This window comes from Macaca fascicularis, chromosome 4 (assembly GCF_037993035.2).
Source record: "Macaca fascicularis isolate 582-1 chromosome 4, T2T-MFA8v1.1".
Lineage (NCBI taxonomy): Eukaryota > Metazoa > Chordata > Mammalia > Primates > Cercopithecidae > Macaca > Macaca fascicularis.
In genome coordinates, this window is record NC_088378.1 from 146989761 (window position 1) to 146999445 (window position 9685).

The window sequence follows — 9685 nt, forward strand, 5'->3', positions numbered from 1 at the left end:
AATCTGGAATACTCACAACAAAAGAAATGATAAATGTTTAAGGTGATGGATATACTAATTACCCTGATTTGATTATTACACATTGTGTACACATATAAAAAATCACTCTTTCCTCTTAAATACGTACCATTTTTACATGTCAACTAAAAATAAAAGAAAAAAGCGAATATGATCTATCATGATGTATATATCATGTGTACTTGAGCAAAATGTGCATGCAGATATTGGGTATAATGTTCTATAAATCAATTAGCTCAAGATAATAGATAGGATTGTTCAGATCTTATGTGTCTTTACTGATATTTTTGTCTAGTTATTGCATCATTACCAAAAAAAGGGTGTTAAACTCTCCAAATATGATTGTAGAATTGTCTATTTTTTCTTTTTTTTTCCATTTTTACTCTATGTATTTTGAAACTCTGTTATGACATTTTGCTATGTATTTTAAAATTTTTTTATGTATTTTGAAACTCTGCTGTTAGAATCATATATTTATGATTATTATGTTTTCCTGATGAATTGACCCTTTTTTGTTGTTGTTGTTTTTCTGAGACAGAGTCTCACTCTGTTGCCCAGACTGGAGTATGGTGGCACAATCTTGGTTCACTGCAACCTCCACCTCCTGGGTTCAAGCGAGTCTCCTGACCTGACTCAGCCTCCAAGTAGCTGGGATTACAGGCATGTGCCAGCCTGCCCAGCTAATTTTTGTATTTTTAGTAGAGACATAGTTTCACCATGTTGGCCAGGCTGGTCTTGAACCTCTGGCCTCAGGTGATCCGCCTGCCTCAGCTTTTTTTTTTTTTTTTTTTTGTTTTGAGACAGAGTCTCACTCTGTCACCCAGGGTGGCATGCGGTGATGTGATCTTCGCTTACTGCAACCTCCACCTCCTGGGTTCAAGCAATTCTCATGCCTCAGCCTCCCGAGTAGCTGGGATTACAGGCACATGCCACCACGACTGGCTAATTTTTGTATTTTTAGTAGAGATGGGTTTTTTCTATGTTGGCCAGGCTGGGAACTGACTCCTTTAACAATAAAAAAAATCACTCTGTCTCTAGTAACACCCTCTGTCTTAAACTCTACTTTAGCTGTTATTATTATAGTCATTTTAGTCTTTTTATGCTTTCTGTTTGCATAGTATATATATTTTAATATGTTTATTTTCAAGTTATCTGTGTTTTTATATTTAAGATGTTTCTCTTCTAACAAATATGTTTGGTTCTTGCATTTTTAAATAGATTCTAACAATCTTTGCCTTTCAATTGAAATATTTACACCATCAACATCTAACATTAACATTTATTTTTCTTTCCATAGTACACTGGATAGCATCTCCCATACAATATTGAACATAAAGTGTGATAACTGACATCCTTATTTCATTCCTACTCTGGGTGGAAAGGGCAGGGGTGGAGAAAGCATTCAACAATTTGCCATAATTATAATGCTTTTGTTACACTGTTTTCTTCTGCATTAAAAAATATCATTACATTTTGCATGAATTATTAGGATAAAATATTTTCCAATTTTCCTGGAAAATGCCATAACCATGTCTCTCAGTTTTGTTTCCATCTTTCTTCTACATTTTACATAACCTACATGAGAGGCACATTATCAAGTATATTTTACATGGCTTCTCAGTGTCTTCTCTGTCTGCTAACAAGTTTACCAATAGATGGCACTCTTGTATTTCTGGTGGCTATGAGAATATCGTTTTGCCTTTAAGACAGCGTAACTACTTGTTTCACCAATGTTAGAGACATGTACATTTGATCTGGTTCTTATGGATGATTTTAAATGACTCAAGCTAATAATCCTAATTTTACCTAAACACTCCATTATTTTAAAATGTATTCATTTATGCCCACAAGAAACATTTATTGACATTAAGCTGGACATTAGGCTTCTCTATGGCAGACATTAGGCTGGACTCTAGCCATATATCTATTGAGGGAAAAAAAATTATTTTCTATGTAAGTTTCCAAAAAGCCAAGATGTGTTTTAAAAAGAAACAAAATGTTACATTCTAAATGCTGTAACAAGATAAGAAAATGTGTTAATGGCTGAGAGAAGAAAAAAGCAGCAAGCAACTCCTGGAAGAACCACTGCTGCAGAGGTAATAACTGCTGAGCCATGTTTTGGAGAAGGAAAAGGTCACCAAGAGAAGGAGGGGATCCAGGGGATCCAGGAAGATTGTATGCAAAAAGATCAAGGGTAATAAAAAATTTTCCATATTATGTAAATAATACGGTATTCAGGACCAGGAGCTTGGAGATCATGAAGTATAGGAGGAGGGTTGGTTTCAACTAAATCTGGGAATGAAACAGTGAAGCATCTGGCAGAACTCACATTTCTTTCCTCCCTTCTCCCTTGCACATTCCGTTTATGGAGTAATTGCAGGGATGGGAAAAGTTCAAAACCACCATTGAGCCTAGGTAGTGCTAGGGTAAGGTGGAGAATGAACCTGCGTGGTTTGCTCATCCTAAACTAGGTTCTTCTAGGAGAGCCCTTCCCCGTCAAATCTGCCCTCCTTGAAGGGGCCCAGACAGCCTAAGCTCACCTCCCAAAGACCCCTTACTTGATGACTGAATCTGATTCTACCCAGACAGGGCCTAAAACCCTTCCATAACTCTATAGCCAAACTCAATTTTAGACAGGCCTCATACCAAACTTTCTTCCTCTAAGTCTGCCACCCTAGGCAATTCTCAACATTCTCCATACACTTTAGAGCCATAGACATGCTACCAAGTCTCCAGACCTGCACCAAATGGAGCAGTGCTGTAATGATATGATCAGTCACTGGCCTTTGAACCAGACCCTTCTCTGTGGCTCCTATGCATCTCCAACCTGTTTTGAGCTCTGCTGCCAAGACATCTTTGGCACTTTGTTGTGAAGTTTTAAAACTGAACTAATCTACAATACACCTAACCTGTACCCTTTAAAAATTCATTATCATTCATACCATGAAAAATAAAGAAAGGCCAGGAAATTGTTCCAGGTTAATAGAGACTCAAGAGATAACAACCAAATGCAATTTGTGATCCTGGATTGAGGGGGAAAAAGTGTTGTGAGAGACATGATCGGGACAGCTGGTAAAGTTTGAATTTGAATTTAAAGATAAGGTATTGAGTAATATAGGAAGATGATATCTGTAACTTTCTTTTTTTTTTTTTGAGACGGAGTCTTGCTCTGTCACCCAGGCTGGAGTGCAGTGGCCGGATCTCAGCTCACTGCAAGCTCCTCCTCCCGGGTTCACGCCATTCTCCTGCCTCAGCCTCCCAAGTAGCTGGGACTACAGGCACCCGCCACTTTGCCCGGCTAGTTTTTTTTGTATTTTTTAGTAGAGACGGGGTTTCACCGTATTAGCCAGGATGGTCTCGATCTCCTGACCTCGTGATCCGCCCGTCTCGGCCTCCCAAAGTGCTGGGATTACAGGCTTAAGCCACCGCGCCCGGCCGATATCTGTAACTTTCAAATGTTTCAGTAAGTGTATATGTAAAGAGATATAAAGACATATAAATAAATAGATGGATAGGTAGAGAAAAAGCAAATGTGGTAGGTTAACAATCTATGTAAAAAGTATATGAGTGTTCTTCGTACTGCTTTTCTGATTTTTCTATATGTTTGAAATTATTTTAAAATAAGAAGATTTGGGTTTTTTGTTTGTTTTTTGTTTTTAGAGACAGTGTCTTATTCTGTCACCCAGGCTGTAGTGCAGTGGCCCAATCATTGCTCACTGCAGCCTCAACTTCCTGGGCTCCTGCAATCCCCCTGCCTCAGTCTCATGAGTAGCTGGTACTTCAGGTGTGCACCACTGCACTCAGCTAATTTTTAATTTTTAATTTTTTTGTAGAGATGGCTAGTCTCAAACTTCTGCCCCCAAGTGATCCTCCCACTTCGGCCTCCCAAAGTGCTGGAATTACAGGGATGTACCACTGCTCCCAGCCTCAAATAAAAAGTATTTTATTTTAATTAATTAATTAATTTTGAGTCAGAGTTTCACTCTTGTCACCCAGGCTGGAGTGCAATGGCATGATCTTGGCTCACTGCAATCTCCGCCTCCTGTGTTCAAGTGATTCTCCTGCCTCAGCCTCCTGAGTAGCTGGGATTACAGGCACCCACCACCATGCCCAGCTAATTTTTATATTTTTAGTAGAGACGGGATATCACCATGTTGGCCAAGCTGATCTCGAACTCCTGACCTCAGGTGATCCACCCACCTCGGCCTCCCAAAGTGTTGATGAGCCACCACACCAGGTCTAAAAAGTATTTTAAAACCACAAGTCCCACTCTACTTTGTACTACACTACCAGGGGCCAGGATCACCCTATGTCTTCTAGGCTATGAGATAGAGGAATCCAAGGAAGGAGATAACCTACTTGGTTCCTCTCTATAGGGTCTTGTGGGTGCTGTTGTGTGCTCTCTCTCTCTCTCTCTCTCACACACACACACACACACACACACCCCTGAATACCAGAGATATCACTTTCCCAGTCTAGTACTCATCTCATCCCAAGGGTTTTGTGTTAGTGGTTTGCTCATTGTTTGTTTTGTTGTTTGCTTGGGTTATTCTTTTTCTCTTTTTGCAGCTGAAGGGAGAATTTCCAGGCCAGCCCTTTGACCATTAGAGTTACAGTGCCTCTATTCAGGCTTCATAGAGAGACCTGGGATTCAGTAGTGGGGGGCTTTTATCCAGTTCAAAATAATGCATTCTCACCAAGATGTACTTGGAAATAAAACAATACTAAAGCACAGTATTTTATTTATGCTGAACATTGAATCACTTTTTTCTGTATTTTGTGTAGAAAGTTACACAAACACAAACACATTTGCTCCTGCTTTGTTTATTGCCCCGGGGTATGTTTGGTAACATGTCACCAGGCATGAGTAGTATGTCTTGGAAGGTGTGGCCTAAAGCCTAGACTCCTGCTTCATTCAACATTCTCCAGTGTATCTGTCCTCTGTCTACCTTAAGATAGGGGTCTCCAGAACTTCTTTTCACATTTAGAAGAGGGCAGCGGCTTTCGATGGAAAATAGGAGCTCTCATTCATCTCTATTACTTGTTCTAGCCATGGTCCAGCCCAGCAGTTTGGAATAAAGTAACTGTATGAAGTCTGTGAATGGTTCTCAGACTGGTTGAACATTAGAATCACCTGGGTACCTTCTAAAATTCTTATTACCCAGGGCATACCTCAGAATAAGTACAACAGGGTAGGGTTAGGATTAGGGATCATGATCTCTGGAGTCTGGTTTAGGTACTAGTGCTGTTTAAAACTACGTTTATGAGGCGGAGGTTGCAGTGAGCCGAGATCTCGCCACTGCACTCCAACCTGGGTGACAGAGGGAGACTCCGTCTCGACCATACAAAGCAAAAAAACCAACTACCCTTGTGATTTGAATGTCCATCCAAAATTGAGAACTGCTAGGTAAGGTCAAGCTGTATAACTAAAGAGCAGTTTTCATCTGTCTGGTGTGGTGGCAGCTTTTTGATAAGGGAAGTATTGTTTCCATCCACATACCTGAGCCTCGCTCCTGAGAACACCAGTGTGTATGTTGCTAAAATTCCCCTGGTGATTCTGAGGTTCCTTCCTGGATAAAAACCACTGATCCTGGGAATGTACCCACTGCCAATCTCCTGTGTAAACCTTGGAAACTGGGAAGCCTACTGTTGAAAACACTGGGCTTGAGATCCTGAAACAAATCTTGTATTTCATTAATACTAACATTTGGTTCAGTGCAGCAAATCAAGGGAATTTTGGAGGCTGAGTTCTTTTGGAGCTTTTGCATTGAAATAGGTTCAGGCAGCAATAAGTTAAAACTACAACCTCAGCTAAAGGATTAAAAGACACGTGAGCTGGGTAGGATGAGATCTAAGGTTGGGTGCGGCGGCTCATGCCTGTAATCCCAGCACTTTGGGAGACTGAGGTGGGTGGATCACTTGAGGTCAGGAGTTCAAAACCAGCCTGGCCAACATGGTGAAAACCCATCTGTACTAAGAATACAAAAAAATTAGCTGGGCAAGGTGCCAGACATCTGTAATCCCAGCTACTGGGGAGGCTGAGGGAGGAGAATCACTTGAACTCGGAAGGCAGAGCTTGCAGTGAGCTGACATTGCACCACTGCACTCCAGCCTAGGCAACAGAGCAAGACTCCATTTAAAAAGAAAAAGAAAAAGAAAAAGAATTCATATATATCCAGGCATCAAACAGATAACTGGGGCAGATGAACAGACTTGAGATTAAGTCACACATGGAATTTAGGTGGAAAATGACATTGGAGAAATTTGAGATTATGATAAATAGAAATTTTTCAAAGAGGAATTTCACGCTCTGTTCTTGAGGGGATAGATGGACTTCCAACAGCAATAACACAGGATTAATGAGGACTTGGAATGTTACATAAATTAGAGATGTCAGATGGATAAAGAGATAAAAGTACTCTCTCTAAGAACATGGAACCAGAGATAGGCTCACTTCTATCCATCAGACATAACTAGCAGACTAAATGGTCTAAAAATAAAAATCATGCCCCACTCCTGCTTAAAACATTTTAACTACTCCCAGTCACTCTTCAGTTTCTCTACTGCATTATCTTTAACTACAGGGTTGGTCTGGGTGTGCAACACAAGAAAGCCTGGCATATACATGGATTCAAGTGTTTGCCATGTACATGCATTCTTTCATGTACTGTTTCATGTATTCTTTTTCACATCTGTTTTTTCCTTCATTGAAGTCAATGGCTGATATTAGAATCTACTATTCTTGCGTACTAGTTATATATGGTTACAAAACAAATGAGCAAAAACTTAGTGGCTTAAAACAATGCACATTTATTATTACCTAAGGTCTGTGGATAGAAGTTCTGACATGTTGAGATGGTCCTCTATTGTCTCGTTGTTCCATCTATTGATTGGATAAAATGTTGTTCCTTCTGTTATTTCTCAACAGTAGCTTTTACGTGTCTCTCTTTATCTTAAAATTCTAACCAAAGAGCTGCTCTTTTCTTGGTGTACTTTACCTTTGGTTGATCCTTCTTAACCTCTTCTTGCCCTCTGGGGCCTAAGATGAGGGCTGTTATCAGATGTGAGTCTATGGGAAAGCAAGCAAGAGGTTCTTCAGCCTCCATTCAGCCTTGAATGGCTAGGTAGAAATCAGTCATGGCCCTTCCAATGTGGTGCAGACCAGATCACAGACACAGACGTCTCAGCCAAGGTCTTGTGACCTAAGCCTTATAGCAATAATGAGTGTTTACTTACTTGGAGAACTCCCTTGGAATATCTTTTTTGTGAACCTGAGGCAACTTTTGGTGATTTCTTGAGGTCTTGGGAATCTTGGTCTAGAGCCATTACAACTTGCTGGCATTTTGTGACCAGATTGTAAATAAGTTCTATGATGTTCACTCAGAGAAATATAATGACTTATGATGTGAAGCTTCTGTGGTTCAGCCCTTACTTCGTTCTCATTCCTGCTTATCTGCATCTGTCTCCTGCTTGGGAACAAAAGTCTGGCTTCATTCTATGACCCCCACATTAAGTTTCTTAGTAGCATTTACTTTTCAGCTAGGAGTGTCTAAAATTATTTCCTTTTAAAAATGAAAATTTTGCATTTGACTAAATTTGTTAAATTTAGTCAAATTTGTTTAAAACCATTTTTAAAATGTTTCCCGAAGTTTTGAGTGAAGTTAGTACTTCAGAAAAACTGTTTTGTGTTTTTCCTGTGACCTCAGTGCACTGCTGTGCATTTCCATTTCTGCGTCCACACGCATTTGTTTTGAGGAAATATAGGAACCATGAGATAAAGTTCAAGCTCCTGGACATTGCATAAAAGGCCCTCATGACCTGGTCCTGTTGATTTCTTCCCCAGATTTCCCACTATTTCGTAAGTTGAGATTTTTGGTTTGGATTCTTTGTGTTTTCCTAAAATCAAAATAGGTTTTTGCCTTTTATGATTATACAGTGAATAAATGCTATTTGTGTGAAAGTTTAAGCAATACAGAAAAAAAAAAAAAAAAAAAAACCTAAGGAAGAAAGTCAGATTCATCTAAAAATCCTTGTGGCCAGAAGTAACTACCTTAGTTATTATTTTCTCTATCTCTCTCTCTCAATGTATATTTGGTGTGGGTATAGGGGTGTGTGTAGTGTGTATGTGTATATATCTGTTTCTATTCCTGTATGTGGATGTGCACAATGCATCCTGCTTTGTACACTAGAGTACTAGCATTTTTCTAATGTAATTCAATATTGTTGAAAACAATTAAAATGGCTTGTATATATATATATATACACACACACACATACACATACATGCATGTATATACATATGCACATACAGACAAAAATGTATGTATATTCACACATGTGTACACACTCACACATACATAGAGTTTTACATCCATAGTCTATAAATGTTGCTTTTTTGTGGTCACATTTTTGCTAAGTCTTACACTTTTTTTTTTTTTTTTTTTTTTGAGACGGAGTTTTGCTCTCATTGCCCAGGCTTAATGCAGTAGTGCGATCTCACTTCACTGCAACCTCCACCTCCCAGGTTCAAGCAGTTCTCCTGCCTCAGCCTCCTGAGTAGCTGGTACTACAGGCGTGCGCCACCATGCCTGGCTAATTTTTGTAGTTTTTTAGAGAGACGAGGTTTCACCATGTTGGCCAGTGTCTCAAACTCCTGACCTCAAGTGATCTACCTGCCTCAGATTCCCAAAGTGCTGGGATTACAGATGTGAGCCACTGTGCCCGGCCAAGTCTTACACGTTTTTTGTTTTTTTTTTTTTTTTTTTTTTTTTTTTTACCACTAAACTGTTTACCCAAACCTAATAACCCAAGTCAACAGCTAGTATGGCTCATACAGTCTTATGTAAACAAAGATACAAATATATAGAATTTTCTTGATTAATATTCAGAAAAAAATGGAGTCCCTTTATATGTACTTAGTATCTGCTTTACTCATTTAAAAATGTATTACGTTATATAAAAGTATCCAGGTCAAATGTTATAGATGTGATTCATTCTTTTAACTGTGTTATTTTTCTGCAATGACTATGTATCACAATGTACCCAGTCTTCCACTGATGAAAATTTGGGCTATTTCCAGTTTGTCTTCCATTTTTCCTTCTTCCACTTGTATTTTCACTCAATGTGTTTATTAATTTAAGAAGAATCAATAGTTTTTATGGTATTACTTCTCCCATTCAAGAATATAGCATATGATATAGCATAGTAGAGTACTTAGTTCAATTTAGCCAGATCTTATTTTCTGCCCTTTAATACAATTTTATTATTTTCTGCCTTTGAGTCACATTTTCCTTGTTCTTATAATTCCTGAAAAATGTATAGTTTTCATTCTTAAGGAACATTAAAAAAAAAACTACTTTGTATTTCTATTCCTGTCTAGTTAATTCTACTATTGGGAAAAGTAACTGTTAAAAAAAAATTCTCATCTTTCCAGTCAGTTCACCACATTTCCTTTATACCTTTGTACTTTAATCCCCAGTCATGTTGAACACTTCTTATTCCTCACACCAAGCCTCAATGGGTTTGCTCTTTCTGGAAGGTGCTTCCCCTATATTACCGACTTATTCATACCACGCATGAAGACTGGCACAGCCCTGTTCCACCTGAGTAGCTGAGTAATGCCAGCTACTCAGGAGACTGAAGTGAGAGGATCACTTGAAACCAGGAG